Source organism: Triticum aestivum, chromosome 1B (genome assembly GCF_018294505.1).
Source record: "Triticum aestivum cultivar Chinese Spring chromosome 1B, IWGSC CS RefSeq v2.1, whole genome shotgun sequence".
In the NCBI taxonomy this organism is placed as follows: Eukaryota; Viridiplantae; Streptophyta; class Magnoliopsida; order Poales; family Poaceae; genus Triticum; species Triticum aestivum.
In genome coordinates, this window is record NC_057795.1 from 564,885,341 (window position 1) to 564,910,186 (window position 24,846).

Here is a 24,846-nt window from a genome sequence, read left to right on the forward strand (position 1 = left end):
CCTCCTCCTCTCCCTTGTACAAAGCGGACAAGATCTTCATTAGAGTGGCAGCCGAATCCGGCCCCTTACGGCCGCACCGCTTGGCGTTGTCCTCCCCGTTGAAATCCCACATGGGGTGGCCTCTGTACTGAAGCGGCTGCACCCCCCGCGTAATGCATGTGGCCATGACCTCGATCATGGTCAGTCCGGAATGAGCTAACAACCTTATCCGGTTCATCAGGTAAAGGGCGTCCCTGTCATTTTCCTTATGAGGTCTCCGTGGGCGCCAGCTCAGGCGCTTCTTCGAGGGAGCAGTATTGAACTCAGGGAGGCCGACCCGTACAGGGTCCGGCAGAGGGACGTCTTCTATATAAAACCATTCTGAAGGCCCGTCTACGGACGCCTTCTTTGGGGTTCCGGATAGATATCTGGTCTCGGCGATGCGCCATAGTTCGGCTCCGCCCACTTGATATATCGCCCCCTCCTGAGAACGGGGCACGAGGCATAACAACTTATTCCACAGAGCGAAATGGGCATCCCTGCCTCTTTTATAGGCGGCCCATTTACGCAGCTAGGGGGGTAAAATGAAAACACACCCTGTCTTTTCGCATTCTTTTGACACGTGAAAGATGGACATTAATGGGCGCAAAAGCCAAGGGGCGCAACATTCACCAGAAGCCGAACACTATTCGACAGGTATATGGGATTTGGAGAAGAACCCGCCTTGCAATGCCGAAGACAAATCTGCGCGCCGGACTCATCGTCATTGAAGCCTGGTTCGGGGGCTACTGAGGGAGTCCCGGATTAGGGGGTGTCCGGATGGCCGGACTATGACCTTTGGCCGGACTCCCGGACTATGAAGATACAAGATTGAAGACTTTGTCCCGTGTTCCGATGGGACTTTCCTTGGCGTGGAAGGCACGCTTGGTGATACGGATATGTAGATCTCCTCCCATTGTAACCAACTCTGTGTAACCCTGGTCCTCTCCGGTGTCTATATAAACCGGAGGGTTTTAGTCTGTAGGACGAACAACAATCATACCATAGGCTAGCTTCTAGGGTTTCGCCTCTCTGATCTCGTGGTAGATCTAATCTTGTACTACCCATATCATCAATATTAATCCAGCAGGAGTAGAGTTTTACCTCCATCGAGAGGGCCCGAACCTGGGTAAAAACATCGTGTCCCTTGTCTCCTGTTACCATCCGCCTAGACGCACAGTTCGGGACCCCCTACCCGAGATCTGCCTGTTTTGACACCGACATCTGGCGTACCGCAGAACGGAGGAAACGGCCTTGTGTTTGATCGGCCACGTTCGAAACGGGGTCCAGTTGATCGGGAGGGGTGTGGCATACCGCAAAACGGAAGAAATGGACCTCCTATGGTCGAAACAGGGGTCCTGTTGATCGGGAGGGGTGTGGCATACCGCAAAACGGAGGAAACGGACCACCTACGGTCGAAACGGGGGTCCTGTTGATCGCGAGGGGTGTGGCGTACCGCAAAATGGACGAAACGAACCTCCTACGGTCGAAACGGGGGTCCTGTTCATCGGGAGGGGTGTGGCGTACCGCAAAACGGGACTCCACGGGATACTGTTCATCTCCACCGGCGACCTCCTCCAGCCTTCATGGGCTACCATCGACCTCCTCCGGCCTCCACGGGCTACCGTCGACCTCCTCCAGCCTCCACGGGCTCCTGTTCATCCAGCCTCCACCGCGCGCTACTCCACCGGCTACTATTCAACCACCCCTCCACCGTCTACTATTCATCTAGCCCTCCACTGTCTACTATTCATCCAGCCCTCCACACCAAGGGTCCTGTTCAACCACCCCTCCATGGCCACCCCTCCATCGTCTACTGTTCATCTAGCCCTCCACACCACGGGGTCCTGTTCATCCAAAGGCAACGCCACCGCTCAATGTTCAGCCAACCCCCCCCCCCCCCTGCAAAGCTCACTGTTCATCCAATCGATCGGCTTCAGTTAGCAGCAGTAGCGAACAAATCGCTCCATCGAGTTCAGTTAACAGCCATCGATCGATCGCTCGGGTTCAGTAACGCGTAGCCTGCAGTGCAATCGCTCGGGTTCAGTTAGAGCCCAACGCCTCGCTCGGGTTCAGTTAGAGCCAATGCCTCGCACACATGCGCGTACGTGTACGAGAGAAACACTCATCGCTCGGCCCCCAACCTCCCACCGTAACCGGCAACTCCCCGAAATTTTCCTCCCCCTCGTTTCTACCACGGTTTTTTCCGTCATGGACGACCCAAAGAATGCCATGCAGCTGCATCTCCGTCCCATCCAGGACGAAAAGCCCATTTTCTGTCATGATTTTTTGTCATAGAAGTAGGAGTGTTGGTGTCAAAACCGGCGGATCTCGGGTAGGGGGTCCCGAACTGTGCGTCTAGGCGGATGGTAACAGGAGACGAGGGACACGATGTTTTTACCCAGGTTCGGGCCCTCTTGATGGAGGTAAAACCCTACGTACTGCTTGATTAATATTGATGATGTGGGTTACAAGAGTAGATCTACCACGAGATCAAGGAGGCTAAACCCTAGAAGCTAGCCTATGGTATGATTGTTGTTCATCCTATGGACTAAAGCCATCCGGTTTATATAGACACCGGAGAGGGCTAGGGTTACACAGAGTCGGTTACAATGGTAGGAGATCTACATATCCGTATCGCCAAGCTTGCCTTCCACGCCAAGGAAAGTCCCATCCGGACACGGGACGAAGTCTTCAATCTTGTATCTTCATAGTCTTGGAGTCCGGCCGATGATGGTAGTTTGGCTATCCGGACACCCCCTAGTCCAGGACTCCCTCAGTAGCCCCTGAACCAGGCTTCAATGACGACGAGTCCGGCGCGCATATTGTCTTCGGCATTGCAAGGCGGGTTCCTCCTCCGAATAATTTATAGAAAATCGTGAACACCAGGATAGTGTCCGGCTCTGCAAAAATAAATTCCACATACCACCGTAGAGAGAATAATATTACACAAGATCAATCTGCTGACGTATTCTGCGGCGTGACGTCACACCACTTCCAAGCCTTTACTCGAATTGTTTTTATTGTTCCACCTCAGCGTGTTTAGCGAGGCGGTTTCCTTGGCATGTCTTGTCGAAGCAGAGATAGTGTTCCCCTTATTCCGAGATTCCCATTAATACGGACGTGGGTAACCCAACCGCGCCCATTGCCACGCCCCCTCCATCGAAGGCGGGTTCCAAACGGTCACGGGGACGGCTCTTGGTATTCTTCCTCTTTATAATGAGACCAAGGCCTGTTCTTTTTATTCAATCCTTTATCGAATCTGCCCCTCTCCCTGAGTTCCAACACCCAGGGCTCCGAATTCAGGTACCTTCGATCCTCGACAATGTCCGGTCCTAATCTACGAGGCCGGTGGATGCCCTCCTCCGTCACGGAGGAGGATGTGCTAAAGCTGAGAGATGCCAAGTATTTAACCTATGAGATTTCGCATAGGCTGCCTGCCCGAGGGCAAGTTATCCCAACTCTCGAGCCTGGCGAGATCGTCGTGTTCACGTCTCACTTCCGTCGGGGTTTAGGCTTCCCGACGGATCCCTTCATGAGGGGCTCATGTTTTACTATGGGCTGGAATTCCACGACCTAGCTCCGGAGTCCATCCTCCATATCTCATCATTCATTGTCGTCTGTGAAGCCTTCCTCCGCACTACCCCTCACTTCGGCTTATGGCTCAAAACCTTCAACGTGGAGCCGAAGATGATCGAGGGGCGTCAGGCAGAGTGCGGCGGGGCGGTTATAAGCAAGAGGGCCGAAGCTCCATGGCCCAAGGGCTCTTTCCTAGAGGAGCTCGGCTTGTGGCAACAGGAGTGGTTTTATATCACCGCTCCCCAGGGCAGCAGGCAGAAGCCGCCGCCCGTCTTTTGCTCGGGCCCTCCACAGTAGCTGACGTCATGGGTCAACAAGGGGCGTGACTGGGGGCCGCCCAAAGACGTCCCCCTATTGCAGGACCGGATTCGAGGCCTCCAGGAAAGGGAGATCAATCTAGTCGCAGTGGTGCAGGTCATGTTGATCCGGCGCCTACTGCCCTGCAAACGTCGCCCCCTCCGCCTGTGGGAATTTAATTCGGAGGGGCCGCGAGCTCTTCAACACTTCGTGGGTTTGACTCCCATGGAGATGTATAAACTGTTCTTCGGATCGCAAGAGACGCATCCGGAATTGACCGAGGACGCTGGCCTAAGCTGCAATCGCCCGGATACTCAAGTAAGTAGCCCTGTGTCCGGACACACCATCCATTTATTTATCGTGAGCTTTCCTTTTAACCAGCTATCCCTGGACAGGAGTGGATAGCGCAAGCAAAACTGATACGGTGTCCGGGCCCCCTCCCTGAGACCACGCAGGATCCCGTGTTAATCAAAATCTTGGAGGTTGCCCCTTCGAATGAGGGTGAAGGGGGGCACGGGGAAACTGTCACCTCTGCCAAGGAGGCGTTTAGTAAGGGAGGAATCGAGAGTCCCTCCTTCTAGGGGGAGAAGAGGAACGCTTCCGAAGACCCAGAGGCCAAGGCCTCAAAGCGGGGAAAGAAATCTGTACCAGAAGGTCCTGCGCCAGAAAGAGCTCCGGCCGTACTGTCTCCTCGGAGGTATCAGCCCTCTAACGAGCCGTAAGTGAAAAGGGGGATTTTATAATTATCAGACACCCCTGCTTAATGTCTAAAGGTAACGAAGTTTTTACCTTGTAGTTCGGATCCCAGCCCATCTCAGCACAGCTCATCTTCGGGAGACCTTCGTCCGGAGATTATGGAAAGCGAAATGCCTTCATCTGCCGCCCCATCGTGCGGGGCGGACGACCCTGAGGTGTCGTCGCAGAGGGTCTCCCCGAATCTGGCGGGACCGGAGAGTTCGGCGCCCATTGGAGTACGGCCGGTGGAGCTGCAGGATTTGCTTAAGAGGGCGTCCATGTCAGAAGATCACCGCACATTAATGGGTGATGTGATTGAGAGGATCTCGTCCGCCGAAACCGGGTTGTATGAGGCCGTCGGAAGTTTACTGATGGGATTTGAGGTACGCAAAAAATGACATACCTGTTGATAGTTTTGCACATGAAGTGCGCCCTGTATAGATAGTAGCCCCCGAGACTTGGTATGCTGTCGAAAACGACAGCATGCCTAGGATCGCAATCTCGGTTATTAACTGTCGCCTTTCCCATGCAGGTGGCGGAACGTTCGGTGGCCAGCCGGACTGATGAATTTGCCGAGCTGAAGAAGAAACTCGACGCTGCAGATGCGGACATCTCGCTGGTCAATAGACGACTTGATGAGTCACAAGGTATGTGGTTGCCCCGCGGTTGGTTAGTAAGGGAGCTGACACCCATTCCTTACAAATTGTATGCTTAGATGCAGATGGTGCTGCTGCTGTAGAGGACCTTTGAGCAGAACTTGCTCGGGCCAAGGAGCAAGCCAGAAAAAGATGGGCGGCTGCCTTGAAGGCAACGGAAGGGCTAGAAGCCGAGAAGGCTGCTCACTGCCGAAGCAGGGAGGAGATGGCTGGAATGGCCATGAAATTAAGAGTTGCTACCGACCGCCTGGAAGTTCTTGAAGGAGAACACGAGCGGAGCAAGAGGACCTGAAGAAGGCCGATGCCGAGGCCAAGGATGCCCGTAGTGCGATGCAGGCTATGAAGGAGGAACTGCGTCAGGTCAGAGACATTGTGGCTGGAAAGCCCTTTATGCTGTGTAGGAAGTTCACGGATCCGAAGTATGCTCAGCTGGGCCGATTGTACGGCGCGGAGGATCCTTATCTGGACTTGGCGGTGAGTGCGGCTGACGCAGTCATGCACTTTCGAAGCCAGGAGGATCATGAAATGGAAGAGCTTTTCTGGTCTCAATTCCATAGTCCGGAGCGTCCACTTCCATTGAGTGATCGGCTGGTTGAGTGGGCTGAGCTGAATAGATTGTCCGGACTGGCCATAACGGATGTGGTAACTCATCTGTGGCCGAAAAGGCCCAAGCCGAAGAGTTATTTTGGCTTGTTGCAGCAATTCCTTGGGGCAGTGCCGCATATTAAGGCGATGAAGCGGTCGGCATGCATAGAAGGTGCGCGGATGGCTCTCGCCCGTGGTAAAACATACTGGGTGGAGATGGATGTCACCGCTGTTGCATCCCGGGGTTCGGAAAAAAGCCGATTCCCCACCGAGCATTACTTTGAGGAAGTCCTGCAGGGCGCTCGTATAATAGGGTCGCAGTGCTCGAAAGATGTTATGTTTGAATGACATGTATGATTTCTAAGATCATGTTTATAATGCAATGACTTTTTATACTTGTGTGTTCAAGTAGTGAACTATCTCCTGTGCGGCCGTATATGTATGTATAATCTGAAAGATGGCAGTCTTTGGCTTCAGCCCCCACGCACATGGTGCGGGGGTGTTTGCAAAAAGAAAAACGCTTTTTCACACTTACTCCAACGTCTTGGTCCTTTTAAGGAGGTGATAGCATAGCAAACTAGGCAACCGGACTATAATGCTTTATCACTTTCACTTAGCCATAGGAGCTCGAATGTGGGGCTACTATATAGCCCCTGATGGCACCGCACTTCTCCGAACTTGGGGCGCGTATGTGCCTAACAGGGAAGCGGTCCTTCATCAAAGCGGAGGAATTCTAAACATTCCAATGGTCGATCGAGTGGTTGACCAGTCTCTCGCTATATCATGATAGTCAGTTTTCGGCTTTCTCTACTGAGGTGCTCTCCCGGCCGAACCGGGGCACAATTGCAGTAGTTCTCCTGGTGCCACGTTAGCCGATGATACGGAACGTAAGGCAGCAAAACACAGAAGCCGGGCAAACCCAACATTTGACCAAAGACATGATTCGGAGCTGATGCATATAAGGCCTAACTCAAGATGCCGAACACTCCCTGAGGTGTTCGGTCTTTATGATATTGGGCAGAATAAACGCCCTAAGCCCCTAGTGTCCAGGTACAGGCGGGAACTTCTGACGCGGCCGATGCCAAAACGCCAGCCTCCTCCTCGGCTCTAGTAAGAAACCGGGGGATGTTTATCAACAAGAGACAGTGAGAAAGGTTTACGCAGGGTCTTAATCTAAAAAGAATCCTTGCAACGGGTCCTTACTGCACGTCTGCGCCCGTGTCTCCGTTGTGCTGTATCCTGGATGGGTGTCGCACGTGCTTCATCTGTAAAAGAGAAGGACTTAGTTTCTAAGAAATATCGTGCAAAAAGTGTATCAAAATAAAGTATAATTTGGAAGATGAAGAAAGTTGAGCTTTATTAGCTTTCATCATTTATGCGCGCGGCCCCCTAAAAAAAGGGGTATGCGGCTGGGAAGCCCCTTGTTAAGTTACGCCGGACTTGTCTAACCATGTCCGAGGTCTAAATGACCTGTTTTTAGGGGCTTTGACCTGCAAGGTCGGAATAATGTGTGGCTGTCTAGGCAGCCGCACATTCTCCGTGGTCGAGAGACACCTGGAGTCTTAAGAATATGCCAAGTGGACCGGGCATTTTTAAGCGTAAGAGACGCATAATGTGGTATTGCATTAAAGCGGGCGAAAGCTGCACGCCCCAGTAGTGCTTAAGGGCTACTGCTAAATGGGGCGATGGAGGGTGAGCTTTTCGCGACGGAGGTTGTCGGATGAACCGAAGACGACCCCTAGTGGTACAGAGCCTGTAAAATTGGCTAAAAAGGCCTGGCGTCACTCCTTTGAAGGAAGTGCTTGCTATAGCGAATTTTGGTGGGTTCTATCCCCAGTCTGCGGACGGTGTCCTGGTATAGCAGGGGCCGCGCTGTGTGTTATCACGTGAAGTGAGTTCACTGTTTTGACTTCTAATGGGAAAGTCTTTTGGTTTCTGGAGCGCTTCTTTTGGGTTTTGTCACTTTCACTTGGTGTGTCGAGCCCTTTGTGTTCGGCGTTAAGTCGGCCGGACTGCTTGAAGACCCAACAATCTCTGTGGGTATGGTTTGCAGGCCTCCCGGAGGTACCGTGTATTTGACACAATCTATCCAGAATCTTGTTGAGGTTGGATAGCTCGTCACTGTTATCCTTTAAGGGCAGTGTTTTGTTGTTCGGCCGAGAGCTTTTGAATCCGGCGTTGACCGCCGTACTATTTGGGCCATTCTCCTTGTTCCGGCGCTGATCTTTTTTGCATCGTGATTTCCCATTTCCATCCCTGATTTTGGGTGTACTCGGGTCGCTGGTGCTGCATCTAGCCAACCAGTTGTCTTCCCCCGCGCAAAAGCGGGTCATGAGACTTGTTAGTGCGGCCATTGTTCTTGGTTTTTCCTGGCCGAGGTGTCTGGCGAGCCATTCGTCTCGGACGTTGTGTTTGAAGGCTGCTAAGGCTTCAGCGTCCGGACAGTCGACTATTTGGTTCTTTTTAGTGAGGAACCTGTTCCAGAATTTGCGTGCTGATTCTCCGGGCTGTTGAGTTATGTGACTTAAATCATCTGCATCCGGAGGCCGGACATAAGTCCCCTGAAAATTTGCTCGAAACGCATCCTCAAGCTCTTCCCAACTCCCAATCGTATTTTCTGGGAGGCTTTTAAGCCAATGCCGGGCCGGCCCTTTGAGCTTGAGGGGAAGGTATTTTATGGCATGGAGATCGTCTCCTCTTGCCATGCGTATGTGTAGGATATAATCCTCAATCCAGACTCCGGGGTCTGTTGTTCCGTCGTATGCCTCTATGGTTATGGGTTTAAATTCCGCTGGAAATCCATGATCCAGTACCTCGTCGGTAAAACATAGTGGGTGTGCGGCGCCCCTGTATTTGGGTGTGCCGTTGTCTTCAAATGCTCGGCTGGTTGTGTGACTTCCTGGAGTCTTCTTTTTTGGCCCATAGATAGACCTGGCCGGGTTATCCTTTTTCTGAAGATCTTTATGCTGATCATATGCCGGCTTGTGTGTGGCGCCCCGTGTTGCTCTTGGCCTGTCATCTGGTCGTCTATCCGGCCAGGTGGCCCCTTTATTTTTTGAGTGCGGGGGCTCGAAGGCCTCCTCGTCAAATTCGGGCAACAACTTGCGCTTCGGGTAGCTCTTTGTCTGGTGACTAGTGCCATATTTATCTGCGGTGTTGAGTACTTTGCTCCATCTCATTCTGAGTGTGTCTTCCGCTGTTTTGAGCTTCCGCTTTTGCTTCTTCAAACTTCTTGCAGTGGCGACGAGCCTGTTATGGAGATTCATATGCTCTGGTGATGTGAGATCATCTTCGCCGGGGATGGGTTGCTTGTCTGGTTCATGTCCGGCTGGCTGCTTGTTGACGTGTGTGTCGTCCATTGCTTCGCCCTGCTCTAGGGCTGGGTCCATATGGGTACTGTTTTTGTCGATGCCGGTCTTCGGGCGGCGCTTGCGTCGCCGCTTTGTTTGTCTGTTGGGGGAGTTGTCCTTCGCCACGTCCCGTTTTTCCTCATTGTCGCTTCCTTTTGGTGTGTCCACCATGCATACGTTGTGGGATGGGGTGGCTTTCCTGCGCCCGTTAGGCACTGGTTCTTGGTCATCCCCGGCATCGTCGTCCATACCGTCGATGCCCTCGGAGTCGTAGTCTAGCATGTCAGTTAAATCGTCGACAGCGGCTACCAAGTGGGTGGTGGGTGGGCTTTGAATTTCTTCGTCGTCCGCATCCCAGCCGTCCTGACCACAATCTGGCCAGGTCTCTCCTGATAACGAGAGGTATTTTAGCGAACTCAAGATGTCACCGAAAGGTGAGTGTTGAGAGACGTCCGCTGCGGTGAACTCCATGATCGGCGCCCAGTCGGATTCGATCGGGGCGGGCGCGGGAGGTTCGGAGTCCGGCGAGGAGTCCGGCACCTTGGAGTCACGAGCTTTATGAGGGACGAAGTCAGTGTTTGGCTCTATCGCCGTAGAGGTTGCAGCCCCCGAGGCGGTGTCTAGGCATCCATCCTCAATCTACGGAGCTGGCTCTGAATTGAAAATCGGAGTGGTTTTGAGTGCGGCCTCCAGGGTACTGTCCGGCGGCAGAGCTAAATCATGCCCATCGTGACAGTACGGCATGCTCGGCTGTGGCTCGAATCCGTCGAAGATCAAGTCCCCGTGGATGTCAGCCGTGAAGTTCAAACTTCCAAATCTGACCTGACGGCCAGGGGCGTAGCATTCGATCTTCTCCAACTGGCCAAGCGAATTGGCCCGCAGTGCGAAGCCGCCGAATACGAAGATCTGTCCGAGGAGGAAGGCCTCACCCTGGACTGCATCGTCGTTGATGATCGAAGAAGCCATCGAGCCTATCGGTGACGACACAGAGGAACTCTCAATGAAAGCACCAATGTCGGTGTCAAAACCGGCGGATCTCGGGTAGGGGGTCCCGAACTGTGCGTCTAGGCGGATGGTAACAGGAGACGAGGGACACGATGTTTTTACCCAGGTTCGGGCCCTCTTGATGGAGGTAAAACCCTACGTCCTGCTTGATTAATATTGATGATGTGGGTTACAAGAGTAGATCTACCACGAGATCAAGGAGGCTAAACCCTAGAAGCTAGCCTATGGTATGATTGTTGTTCGTCCTATGGACTAAAGCCATCCAGTTTATATAGACACCGAAGAGGGCTAGGGTTACACAGAGTCGGTTACAATGGTAGGAGATCTACATATCCGTATCGCCAAGCTTGCCTTCCACGCCAAGGAAAGTCCCATCCGGACACGGGACGAAGTCTTCAATCGTGTATCTTCATAGTCTTGGAGTCCGGCCGATGATGGTAGTTCGGATATCCGGACACCCCCTAGTCCGGGACTCCCTCAAGGAGCCCACCACATCTATGATGATACCGGGTTTTGTCACAATTATCGTCATAGAAGTGTCATATGTATGACAGAAAAAAATTCGTTCGGCCCAAAATGTCGCGGATGTGTCTTTTTTTTGTAGTGCACACACATATGTAGTTCTAGATGATATCGAAGACAATCATCATCCTCAAGCCTGTGCGGTTGGTGTTCCTGATAGTAATTAGGATGCCCTGTCCAACACGAAGATTCTTGCCATCGAGGAATTTCTTCCACCCAATCGAGTTTAAGTGTGTGCGACCGTCCGCGTCCACGCGGTAAGTACAGGTTGTGACGGAGCCCCTTGCAGTAAGGCGTAGTCCAGCTGAGCCTTCTTCATCAGGCTCGATACCATAACTCACAGATATGCTCTTTGCCAATTTCTGAATAAGAAAAACATATCAATTAATAAATAGCCTCGCAAATAAGTACATATGGATTATCTACACTATTAATAGTTTCCTTAGATTCTACACTAATAAGCATGTGATCGAATTCTACACTAAAATATATCATTGACTAGATTCCACACAACATACCATATCATTGGACTGTACACTAAGTATTTCATCGGATAATTTGCATTTGTAAGTATAACATACCATATCATGTCGATCAACCATGGTATTTGTCAGGCGGGTCACGAATGGCACCCCGACAAAGTCAGCACATGGCAGAATTATGTCCCACAGGTTAGATACCTCCTCCTCGCTCAGCCTTGTTCTTTGAGCTACGATGGCTTCATGAAGTGGGTCCTCATCATCTTCATCGAGTGGGTCCTCATTATCTTCATCATCTTCGTCATCTTCATCATCTTCCACCAAGTTGAGATAAATGACGGCCAGCTTGGGTCTTTCTGCTCTGAAGGAGAAGCTGATCAACTCACCACCAGTAAGATGCATGCGAGCAACAAAACGGGCCCATTCATCTCCTTCAATCTGCAACATATTGCGTCCTTTGTCGACCTCCATAATGTACGGCCCCCAGGAGCCTCAAATGTCACAGTGTCTCCTACCAGCTTGTTGAATTTCAACCTCACATTGCATGGACGATCTGTGTAAAATAAGCAAAAATGACACAATGCAGTAATGCCAACACTAAAAAATAAAATAGTTATTACATTTCATCTAATTTCTTACCGCCGCATGACGAAAACTCGGCTGTAAGAAGATGCCGAACAGCTTGCCAGTTGCAAGGCTGCTGGTGCACCTTGACTTGCACAGTCGACATAGTGGTGGTGGTGGTGGCGTCATTTTTCCTAAAGCAATATGAGCAAAGGATTAACGATCCACTTCACAGGAAAGAAAAACAGTAGCATGTGATATTTTTGGTTCATACTAAATCAACTAAATGGTGCATACTAAATCAACTAAATGAACTAGCCTACTAAATCAACTAAATCAAAATGTTCTAAATCAACTAAATGAACTAGCCTACTAAATCAACTAAATCAAAATGTTCTAGATCAACTAAATGAACTAGCCTACTAAATCAACTAAATCAAAATGTTCTAAATCAACTAAATGAACTAGCCTACTAAATCAACTAAATCAAAATATTCTAAATCAACTAAATGAACTAGCCTACTAAATCAACTAAATCAAAATGTTCTAAATCAACTAGATGAACTAGCCTACTAAATCAACTAAATCAAGATGTTCTAAATCAACTAAATGAACTAGCCTACTAAATCAACTAAATCAAAATGTTGCATATGAACTAGCCTACTAAATCAAAATGTAGCAGGCAGGAGGAAGAAGGAGGGGCGACTCGAGGAGGGAGAAGAGAGTAGGACGGAGGAGGAAGGCGGAGCGAGGAGGGGCCGGCCGGCGGCCAGTGGAGGGAGGACGGAGGAGGAAGGCGGAGCGAGGAGGGGCCGACCAACGGCGAGTGGAAGGAGGACGGAGGAGGAGGCCGGTACCGAGTCCAGGAAGGAGGAGGAGGTGACGGCGGCACAAAGGAAGGAGGGGCGACGAGGGAGGACCGGCGCGGGGGATTGAGAGGGGATCCAGTGAGTGTGTGACTGTGAGTGGATCGGATAGAGGAGATGGGGGTGGGAGATGGAATGGCTTAGCAGTAGCGCTCTATAGAGAAAGACGTTACTGCTAAACTACCTAGCAGCAGCGCCTTTCACAAAGAAGCGCTATTACTATGTGTCAGCATGTAAAAATAGACTTAGTTCAATGTATCAAAAATACATTGATTATCAACGATCTTTTTGTGTACAATCTGATTTGTCAATATGAGTCCTCACCGGTTTAGAAACTGGTGAAGACTCATATTGCAGCCACAAATTCTACACATAGAGTTCAATGAAGATCAAGTGCTTGTCAAAGTTTAAGAAGTAACATATTTAAGGTGGTAGAAACTCTCTTCACGAAGCGAGGTGGGACTAAATTTTTGTAGTAAACGTAGCAGTAGCGCTTATTGGCGAAATGCGCTGCTACTATGCTACGTAGCAGTAGCGCTCGTCTTTATAACGCGTTGCTGCTATAACTAGCCTCGCGGCGACCTCGTGGGAATTATAGCAGCAGTTCGTCTTTGAGCCGGCACTCTACTGCTATATATATTTCAGCAGCGAGTTATGCTTGAGCTCGCTACTGCTAATTGGCAACAGCGTCTTATTTTAAAGCGCGCTGCTGATAAGATTTTGTGTATAGCTTTTTCCCTAGTAGTGAGGTGGTCAATCGTTGGGCAAGGTTTCTAGGAGGGAGGGTTTACGGGAGGGGTTTATTCACAGTCGAAAATGGATGAATAACATATACTCGGAAACGGGGGAATATCGCTCATGCCTATCCTATCTCCTAACCTATGTGTTCGAGTTGCAACGAAATGCGCATAGTAGCGAACATTCCTTCTCTATTCTATGAGCCATGTCTGCTCAAGTTGCTCTCGTTTGTACCTTTGTATTTCTAGCGAGAGCTCCTATTGGACGCCCGTGCCCGTCAAATAGGGGAGGCTCCACCTGATGCCAGGGCAAATGGATCGGCCCACTCTGCATCTGAGCATGTTTTCTCTCTTCTATTTTTTAGTCATTCTCACCCCTTAGCCGTGTTTTTTCAGGGCTAGATATATAAAAAAAACCTATTTTAAAATTTTAAAATATTTTATAAAAATGTTCAGTATCTCTTTTAATAAAAATAGTCTATACTAAAAAAATTCATCATATATTATAAAATCAATATTCACTAACAAAGTTCAACGTATAATTTTAAAAATTTCATCATATATATTAAAAAATCATATGTATATTAAAAATGTATTCATCATATATTAAGAAAATGCTCGATGATTAGTTTCAAAATATTCTCTGTATACTAAAAAAAAGTTAGTGTGCGTTCGAAAAATGTTCACAGTACTCAATTAAAAATTTCACGTTATTAATAAAAATGTAAGCTTAAAAATGAATAAAACAAAATCAATATATGAAAAGAGAAAAAGGAAAAATATAAATGAATAAAGAACAAAAACTAAAAACCATACTAGGAAAAAATAACTTATAGCAAAAAACAAATAAAAAAACTAACAAAAAGAAAAAAACGAAAGAATTGAACCAGAAAATAGTTCATCAAATTTGGAAAAAAATATCGAATTTGAAAAAAAAATTATCAAATTTTAAATATAATTTATCGGATGCAAAAAAGTTCATCGAATTTGAAAAAAAGATTGTTAATTTAGGACAAAGGTTCACAAATTTTTAAAAAGAGTGCATTAAAGGAAACAAAAAGAACTAACACAAAAGGATAAGAAAAAGGTAAAAGAAAAAAGAAAAGAAAAGGAATGGAACTAAAAAGAAGGGTAAAAGAGAACAATAGTTCGACAACTATAGCTTTGCCTGGAGGTTGGAAGGTTGAGTTCTCGTCCTATAGGTTGGGGGTTCGAATCTCAGTTGCTCCATGTTTTTATGCGTCTCAAAAATACGTTGATTTTATGATTATCAAAAATACAAGATGGGCCGGCCAGCGCGGGGCGCTGCAGGCGCCCATTTGCGGAATGCACGTTAACGGGCGCCTGCAGCACCAAATAGGATTCGCCAGATCGACGCGCACCGCAGGCCGCCTCGGACTGGGCCGGTCAACCTATGGTGGGCTGTGGGCGAAGCTAGCCCTATTTTCCGCCTATTGGCGACATATATGATCCACCATTCCTAGGGAGTAATAAGTACTTAAGAGGTAGGCCTCGGATCACACCAAGTATTATGCCAAACTGTCGTCACGCCCTCAATATTTCTCTTTTTTCAAATAAACGTGTTTTCATGTCTTTTTTCGGGGGGGGGGGGGGGGTCAGTTCTTCGGTTTTTCCTGCGTTTTGATAGTATTTTTTTTGAAAGTAGTGTTTTTCCATGAGAAATGTGCTTGTGCGAACCATGCTTAAAATGAGAAAACCGCAACCTATTCTTTCGCAAAAAGCATAGTTGTGTTTTCCCAAACAGAGAAAGTATAGATGTGCTTCCACGAGAAAGCATAGCTATACTTCTCGAAAAAGAAAAGCATACTTGTGCTTCCCAAAAAGAAGAAAGGACAAATGTGCTTCCATGAAAAGCACAATTGTGTTTCTCGAAAAGGGGACAAGACAACTTGTGTTTCCGCGAGAAGCACTTCTGTGTTTTTCAAAAATGAAAAAACACAACATGTGCTTCTGGAAAATGGAAAAGCACAGCTGTGCTTCCCAATTTTTTCGCAAAAGCACATGCTTTTATGCGGCCCAAAAATACGATGTTTTTATGCGTATCAAAAATACTAGATGGGCCGGCCCAACGTGGGGTGCTGCAGGCACCCGTTTGCAGAATGCACGTTAATGGGCGCCTGCAGCGCCAAGTAGGATTCGCCTAATCGACGCGCACCGCGGGCCGCCTCGAACTGGGCCGGTCGACCTATGGTGGGTTGTGGGCCAAGCTAGCCCTATTTTCCGCCTATTGGCGACATATATGATCCACCATTCCTAGGGAGTAAGTAATTAAGAGGTAGGCCTCGGATCACACCAACTATTATGCCCAACTGTCGTCACGCCCTCAAGATTTCTCTCTTTTCAACTGAACGTGTTTTCATGTCCTTCTTTGGGGGGGGGGGGGGGGGGGGGTCAGTTCTTCGGTTTTTCCTGCGCTTTGATAGTAAGTTTTTTTGAAAGTAGTGTTTTTCCATGAGAAATGTGCTTCTGCGAACTATGCTTAAAATGAGGAAAACGCAACATATTCTTCCACAAAAAGCATAGTTGTGTTTTCCCAAACATAGAAAGTATAGATGTGCTTCCACGAGAAAGCATAGCTATACTTCCCGAAAAAGGAAAGCATAGTTGTGCTTTCCAAAAAGAAGAAAGGACAAATGTACTTCCACGAAAAGCACAATTGTGTTTCTTGAAAAGGGGACAAGACAATTGTGTTTCCGCGAGAAGCACTTCTGTGTTTTTCAACCTGTTGGCGACATATATGATCCACCATTCCTACGGAGTAAGTAATTAAGAGGTAGGCCTCGGATCACACCAAGTATTATGCCCAACTGTCGTCACGCCCTCAAGATTTCTCTCTTTTCAACTAAACATGTTTTCATGTCTTTTTTCGGGGGGGGGGGGGGGGGGGTCAGTTCCTTGGTTTTTCCCGCGTTTTGATAGTAACTTGTTTTTGATTTTTTTTGAAAGTAGTGTTTTTCCATGAGAAATGTGCTTCTGCGAACTATGCTTAAAATGAAAAAAACGCAATCTATTCTTCCGCAAAAAGCATAGTTGTGTTTTCCCAAACAGAGAAAGTATATATGTGATTCCACGAGAAAGCATAGCTATACTTACCGAAAAAGGAAAACATAGTTGTGCTTCCCAAAAAGAAGAAAGGACAAATATGCTTCCACGAAAGGCACAATTGTGTTTCTCAAAAAGGGGACAAGACAACTTGTGTTTCCGCGAGAAACACTTCTGTGTTTTTCAAAAATGAAAAAACACAACATGTGCTTCCAGAAAATGGAAAAGCACAGCTGCGCTTCCCAATTTTTTTTGTAAAAGCACATGTTTTTATGCGTCTTAAAAATACAATGTTTTTATGCGTATCAAAAATACTAGATGGGTCGGCCCAGCGCGGGGCGCTGCATGCGCCCGTTTACAGAATGTACGTTAACGGGCGCCTGCAGCGCCAAATAGGATTTGCCAGATCGACGCGCACCGCAGGCCTTCTCAAACTGGGCCGGTCGACCTATGGTGGGTTGTGGGCGAAGCTAGCCCTATTTTCCACCTATAGGCGACATATATGATCCAACATTCCTAGGGAGTAAGTAATTAAGAGGTAGGCCTCGGATAACACCAAGTATTATGCCCAACTGTCATCATGCCCTCAAGATTTCTCTCTTTTCAACTGAACGTGTTTTCATGTCTTTTTTCGGGGGGGGGGGGGTCAGTTCTTTGGTTTTTCCTGCGTTTTGATAGTAAAAAAATTTCAAAGTACTGCTTTTCCATGAGAAATGTGCTTCTGTGAACTATGCTTAAAATGAGAAAAACGCAACCTATTGTTCCGCAAAAAGCATAGTTGTGTTTTCCCAAATAGATAAAGTATAGATGTGATTCCACTTGAAAGCATAACTATACTTCCCGAAAAAGGAAAGCATAGTTGTGCTTCCCAAAAAGAAGAAAGGACAAATGTACTTCCACGAAAAGCACAATTGTGTTTCTTGAAAAGGGGACAAGACAATTGTGTTTCCGCGAGAAGCACTTCTGTGTTTTTCAAAAATGAAAAAACACAACATGTGCTTCCGGAAAATGGAAAAGCACAGCTGTGCTTCCCAATTTTTTGTAAAGCACATGTTTTATGCATCTCAAAAATATGATGTTTTTACGCGTATCAAAGATACTAGATGGGCCGGCCCAGCGCGGGGTGCTGCAGGCGCCCATTTGTAGAATGCACATTAACGGTCGCTTGCAGCGCCAAATAGGATTCGCTAGATCGACGTGCACCGCAGGCCGCCTTGAACTGGGCCGGTCAACATATGGTGGGCTGTGGGCGAAGCTAGCCCTATTTTCCGCCTATTGGCGACATATATGATCCACCATTCCTAGGGAGTAAGTAATTAAGAGGTAGGCCTCGGATCACACCAACTATTATGCCCAACTGTCGTCACGCCCTCAAGAATTCTCTCTTTTCAACTGAACGTGTTTTCATGTCTTTTTTTTGGGGGGGGGGGGGTCAGTTCTTTGTTTTCTCCTGCGTTTTGATAGTACTTTGTTTTTGATTTTTTTTAAAGTAGTGTTTTCCCATGAGAAATGTGCTTCTGCGAACTATGCTTAAAATGAGAAAAACGCAACTTATTCTTCCGCAAAAACCATAGTTGTGTTTTCCCAAAGAGAGAAAGTATAGATGCGCTTCCACGAGAAAGCATAGCTATACTTCCCGATAAAGGAAAGCATAGTTGTGCTTCCCAAAAAGATGAAAGGACAAAGGTGCTTCCACGAAAAGCACAATTGTGTTTCTCAAAAAGGGGACAAGACAACTCGTGTTTCCGCGAGAAGCACTTCTGTGTTTTTCAAAAATGAAGAAACACAACATGTGCTTCCGGAAAATGGAAAAGCACACCTGTGCTTCCCAATTTTTTGTAAAAGCACATGTTTTTATGCGTCTCAAAAAATACGATGTTTTTATGCGTATCAAAAATACTAGATGGGCCGGCCCAGCGTGGGGTGCTGCAGGCGCCCATTTGCAGAATGCACGTTAACGGGCGCCTGTAGCGCCAAATAGGATTCGCCAGATCGACGCGCACGCGGGCCGCTTCGAACTGGGCCGGTCGACCTATGGTGGGCTGTGGGCGAAGCTAGCCCTATTTTCCACCTGTTGGCGACATATATGATCCACCATTCCTACGGAGTAAGTAATTAAGAGGTAGGCCTCGGATCACACCAAGTATTATGCCCAACTGTCGTCACGCCCTCAAGATTTCTCTCTTTTCAACTAAACATGTTTTCATGTCTTTTTTCGGGGGGGGGGGGGTCAGTTCCTTGGTTTTTCCCGCGTTTTGATAGTAATTTGTTTTTGATTTTTTTTGAAAGTAGTGTTTTTCCATGAGAAATGTGCTTCTGCGAACTATGCTTAAAATGAAAAAAACGCAATCTATTCTTCCGCAAAAAGCATAGTTGTGTTTTCCCAAACAGAGAAAGTATATATGTGATTCCACGAGAAAGCATAGCTATACTTACCGAAAAAGGAAAACATAGTTGTGCTTCCCAAAAAGAAGAAAGGACAAATATGCTTCCACGAAAGGCACAATTGTGTTTCTCAAAAAGGGGACAAGACAACTTGTGTTTCCGCGAGAAACACTTATGTGTTTTTCAAAAATGAAAAAACACAACATGTGCTTCCAGAAAATGGAAAAGCACAGCTGCGCTTCCCAATTTTTTTTGTAAAAGCACATGTTTTTATGCGTCTTAAAAATACAATGTTTTTATGCGTATCAAAAATACTAGATGGGTCGGCCCAGCGCGGGGCGCTGCATGCGCCCGTTTACAGAATGTACGTTAACGGGCGCCTGCAGCGCCAAATAGGATTTGCCAGATCGACGCGCACCGCAGGCCTTCTCAAACTGGGCCGGTCGACCTATGGTGGGCTGTGGGCGAAGCTAGCCCTATTTTCCACCTATAGGCGACATATATGATCCAACATTCCTAGGGAGTAAGTAATTAAGAGGTAGGCCTCGGATAACACCAAGTATTATGCCCAACTGTCATCATGCCCTCAAGATTTCTCTCTTTTCAACTGAACGTGTTTTCATGTCTTTTTTCGGGGGGGGGGGGGGGGTCAGTTCTTTGGTTTTTCCTGCGTTTTGATAGTAAAAAAATTTCAAAGTACTGCTTTTCCATGAGAAATGTGCTTCTGCGAACTATGCTTAAAATGAGAAAAACGCAACCTATTGTTCCGCAAAAAGCATAGTTGTGTTTTCCCAAATAGATAAAGTATAGATGTGATTCCACTTGAAAGCATAACTATACTTCCCGAAAAAGGAAAGCATAGTTGTGCTTCCCGAAAAGAAGAAAGGACAAATGTGCTTCCACGAAAAGCACAATTGTGTTTCTCAAAAAGGGGACAAGATAACTTGTGTTTCCGCGAGAAGCACTTCTGTGTTTTTCAAAAATGAAAAAAGACAACATGTGCTTCCGGAAAATGGAAAAGCACAGCTGTGCTTCCCAATTTTTTTGTAAAAGCACATGTTTTTATGCGTCTCAATAATACGATGTATTTACGCGTATCAAAAATACTAGATGGGCCGGCCCAGCGCGGGGCGCTGCATGCGCCCGTTTGCAGAATGCACGTTAACGGGCGCCTGCAGCGCCAAATAGGATTCGCCAGATCGATGCGCACCGCGGGCCGCCTCGAACTGGGCCGGTCGACCTATGATCGGCTGTGGGTGAAGCTAGCCCTATTTTCCGCCTATTGGCGACATATATGATCCACCATTCCTAGGGAGTAAGTAATTAAGAGGTAGGCCTCGGATCACACCAACTATTATGCCCAACTATCATCACGCCCTCAAGATTTCTCTCTTTTCAACTGAAGGTGTTTCATGTCTTTTTTCGGGGGGGGGGGGGGGGGGGGGGGGGGGGGGGGGGGGGGTCAGTTCTTTGGTTTTTCCTGCGTTTTGATAGTAATTTGCTTTTGATTTTTTTTGAAAGTAGTGTTTTTCCATGAGAAATGTGCTTCTGCGAACTATGCTTAAAATGAGAAAAATGCAACCTATTCTTCCGTAAAAAGCATAGTCGTGTTTTTCCAAACAGAGAAAGTATAGATGTGCTTCCACAAGAAAGCATAGCTATACTTCCTGAAAAAGGAAAGCATAGTTGTGCTTCCCAAAAAGAAGAAAGGACAAAGGTACTTCCACGAAAAGCACAATTGGGTTTCTCGAAAAGGGGACAAGACAACTTGTATTTCCGCGAGAAGCACTTCTGTGTTTTTCAAAAATGAAAAAACACAACATGTGCTTCCGGAAAATGGAAAAGCACAGCTGTGCTTCCCAATTTTTTTGTAAAAGCACAATTTTTCTCTCGATTTCTATTCTTTAGTTTTTACTTTTTCAGTTATTGGTGTTTTCTTTATTTCTGTTTTTTGGCTTTTTATTCCTGTTTTTTTTTTGGTGGAAAAAGTTCATCGAAACCTATTAACACGAGATCTAATTTCAAAGATCTCCATGCAAGAAATCCAACAATGAAAACGGTTTATGGTTTGGACGAATGATCCAAGGAATAAATTGTTTTGAAAGAATTATCTACGAAAAGAGAAAACTCTCAATTTACGGCATGCAGTGTGCTACTTGCTACCATAAAACAAGGTGAAAGTGACATTTGGAAGGTATAAACCCCTTAATTAGTGACTTCGTCATTTCTAGCCACCTTCAAAGAGTAAGAGAAGGAATCTAAATGTTGATCCTAACAAAGTCGTGATTTCGCCCTTTATTAGCTATTTTTTCTCGAGTTTATGACCCTTATTTAGTTGGACAAGTTTGTACATGGCCGTTTTGTTCCTGGAATATATGCTCCCTGATGAACAGTAAATTTAAAATAAATAATAAAAAAGTAAAAAAATTCTAATTGTTTAGATGTTTATGTTAGTGTAAACAAGCATTCTTGATAATTTTCATGTGAAGCGGGATAGCAGTGCTTCGGTAGTAAAAAAGAAACAAAATTAAGTGTAGCATTTGAAGGCAACATTTTTTTTTAGAACGAAGACACTAGGAACGTCCGACTTTAAATTAATAAAGCTCCCAACATAGGCAGCGTTAACAGTACTGAAAACATAAAAACGTAGCGGAACGAGCACGGAGGCTCGGGAGAGACGTGCACGGAGGCACAGGAGTAGCGGCAGGCCAAAAGGCACATGCGGTCACAACGAGTCTAATACAGGCTACAAGCCAAGAGCTTAGAGCATGCAGGCTCGCTCGCTAGACAAAAAGCCACTTCACGACGAAGGAGTGGCGGTTGGCTCCCTAGCCAAAAGGTAGACTTGACGAAGACGATCTTGAGCTAGCTTCATTTTCTTCGCATCCTTAGACCTCGCCAACGGACTCCACTGCTGCAGAAAGATGTTGCATTTGTACAAAATGTTAGCAGGGTGAGAAGGGAAAACTCCCTCGATTGCTAGTTTGTTCCTGGTGAGCCACATCGCCCAAGCCAAGGCACCTAGGCAACTCCAGAGCACGCGCTTATTGCCACCATTCATCGTTGCAACTATGGCCGCTAGGTCCCTAGCCGAGTGCGGGTCCCAGGTGAAGTTGGTGGCCTCACGGACTGCACTCCAAGCAAAACGCGCGAGAGGGCAACGGAATAACATGTGATTCGCATCCTCCGCGGTGTTGCAAATGGCGCAAAGGCCGGAAGACGGGCCATTGCGTTTGGCAATATTGGCCGAAGTGGGAGGTCTATCACGAAAAAGTTGCCAGAAGAAGGCAACATTTGACGACTTGTTTTTTTGAGACAGGTCAAAATGCTTAAGGGTTTCCCTTAAAAAAATTGAAGTAGCATTTGGTTGTGACAATGAACACATTATTTTTATTGTTTTGACATTTGCAAAATACTACTAGTACGTTCTGGAGCCAAATTGGATTTCGATATCCAGGTAAGGTTTGTTTGTTTGTTTTGTTCGTTGTATTGCCGCAAAAAAAAAAGGCTTGTTCGTTGTAAGGCCCATACAGAGTATGGGTCCACAAAATTGCCGGTCTGAGAGAATCCCAACAAACTCCGATCATCCCGTGACGAGCATGATCCAAACGTAACCGATGGCCGATTCCACCGCGCACCCGCCGCCGGCGGTGGATCAGCGAGTCCAACGGCTGGCTACCCGCGCCTCCATCGCACTCGCCGCTGCGGCGACGCTCTTCCTCGTGTACCTCGTCCGGCACGTCTCCACCTCCTGCTTCCGCGCGTCCCACACCACCCCTCTCTCTCCCTTCCCCCGCAACTCCTGCGACGCCGCCTCCCGCCACGTCCTCCCCCCAGACCGCCGGCTCGCCAAGCTCCGCTCATCCTCTCGCTGGCGCCGCCTCTCTGCCACGCTGGCTTCCTCCTTATTCCCGCCGCTACACGGCCTCCGCCTCCTGGCCACCTCTTCCCGCGTCCTCTGCCTCGCGGCCGGCGCCGGCAACGCCGTCGACGCGCTCCACGCAGCGGGGGTAAGCGAAGTGACCGGGATCGACCTCGTGGACTTCCCGCCGCTCGTCCGTCGCGCAGACCCCCATCGCCTCCCCTTCTCTGACGGCGCCTTCGATCTCATCTTCTCCGACGACCCGGCGGGGATCTCCGGCGCGCTCTTCCCGGCTCGCGTCGCCGCGGAGGCCGAGCGCGCTGTTCGCCACGGAGGCGCCATCGCTCTCGCCGTCGACCGGCAGCAGGACCCCGCCGCCGTCGCCGCGCTCTTCAAGAGGTCACGCGTCGTGGATACCAGGGCTGTCACCTTGGATGGCTCCCAGGTCAGGTTGCTAATTTTTTCAGAGTAATGGCACCACCCCTGAACCCGCGATGAGTTGTAATGGGGAGCAACTTCTTAAGAATGTAAGATAAGTCTAGATACAACCATTTCGAGGATAAATATTTCCGGACGAAGGGAGTAATTCTAATGTTCATTATGTTGTTTATGTTAAGATCAAACACTAGTTTTTTCCGAGCTATGGATTTCTGCATCAGAATATAACTGTAACTGTGTAGATGAATAGTTGAGAAAAATGAAAGATTGTTGCGGTGCCGGTTGCTTTAGCGATAATAAATTTCTAACATTCCCTGAAAGTTCGATCCTTTTGCTGTGTTTGTTTTTCTAGCTATGACCATAGGAATTAGGATCAACATTTATCAATTCAATACAGATTTTGGGAATATATATACGTTCATAATCATATGCACCGCTTTGCGATTTTGCAAACTTGTGCGCTTTTGATAGTTAGCAAAAGGATCATGGTACTATAAATATTGATTTAGATACATATATACAGAAATGTGTGAGGAAGATATGATCATTTATCTACTGTACAAAATAGAGTGCTTCTATGCTTGATGGAGTTTTTTCTTCTTCTGCAATTTAAAGCAAATTAATGGCTGTGATTAGAGGACTACTCCGCCGGTCTTGTTTTAAGAAAGGTTAGTTTGGTTAGTTACAAACATTGGTATCCAGGTTCAAAGAGGTGAAGACTAAAAACCCATGGGCAACCCATGTACGCACTTCCCACAAGCACTTGTCTGAAAACTATCAGGTCCAATACCATAGTGGTGTACTAGTCTCCTTCGCCGGACTGCCTGGACTCTGAAGAGAAGACGATACCGGCTTGCCGTGCATCCTAGCCCTCAGAAATCCCAAATTCCAAATTAAATTATTGTCCTTGACCTCCAATTTGATCATCATCCGCACCCGGAGCTCTCTGGCGCACAAATCCTAAACCTGGGTCATCTGCCCAAATGAGTCCTAATTATTGTACCATCCCAATGTTCAATGTATTATCTCTACTCGTAAAGACGGACTTGGTAGCTTTTCCTTTACGTTTTTTTTTGCCTCACCTCCCACCACCATCTATTTTCGTCTGTTTTTTTTTTGCCTCACCTCCAACCAATGCTCAATGCTGGTTTTTTACTCTCCCACCAATGGCCAAAACACCTACGCACACATCTCTCTCGCTCGCCTCTCCCCTTAGAGCATCTCCAGCCGTCCGGCCCCCAGGACGCCGAAAAAGAGCGGCCTGAGGGCGAGCCGGCGCTAGATCGGCCCCTGGGGTTCTTTTCTCCCCAGCCACGCGCCCAGGTGCCGGCCCCCAAGGCGCTCCATATTTGAAATCCATCATTCCCGCCCTGTTGCACCTGTCGGCGGTGATGGCCTCCCGGCGCTCCACATCCGCCTTCCACTCGGCGTTGGTCATGCCGGGGGCTTTGACAGCGGAGCCCTAGGCTTCCTTTGCTTCGGCGGGGCGGCGGCGGCGGGATCCGTCGCGGTGCGTGGCATCACGTACTTCTTCGGCGGCATGGCGGGCGAAAGGGCAGGGTGGAGGCGGGGGTTTGGCGGGAGGAATGGAGAAGAGAGGGGGGAAGCGGAAGGAAACGGCGGGAAAAAGTCTTCCAGTCACCGACAGAGCGGCCCCACGCCGCTTTTCGCTTCTGCCGGCGCGCTCAGGCGACACCCGGCTGCT

At 47.9% G+C, this 24,846-nt stretch overlaps 1 pseudogene; it reads left to right on the forward strand.

Moving 5' to 3' along the window:
* The first annotated feature begins 22,409 nt into the window (after window positions 1-22,409).
* LOC123095386 (uncharacterized) lies at window positions 22,410-23,421 on the forward strand (annotated as a pseudogene).
* The last annotated feature ends 1,425 nt before the right edge of the window (window positions 23,422-24,846 follow it).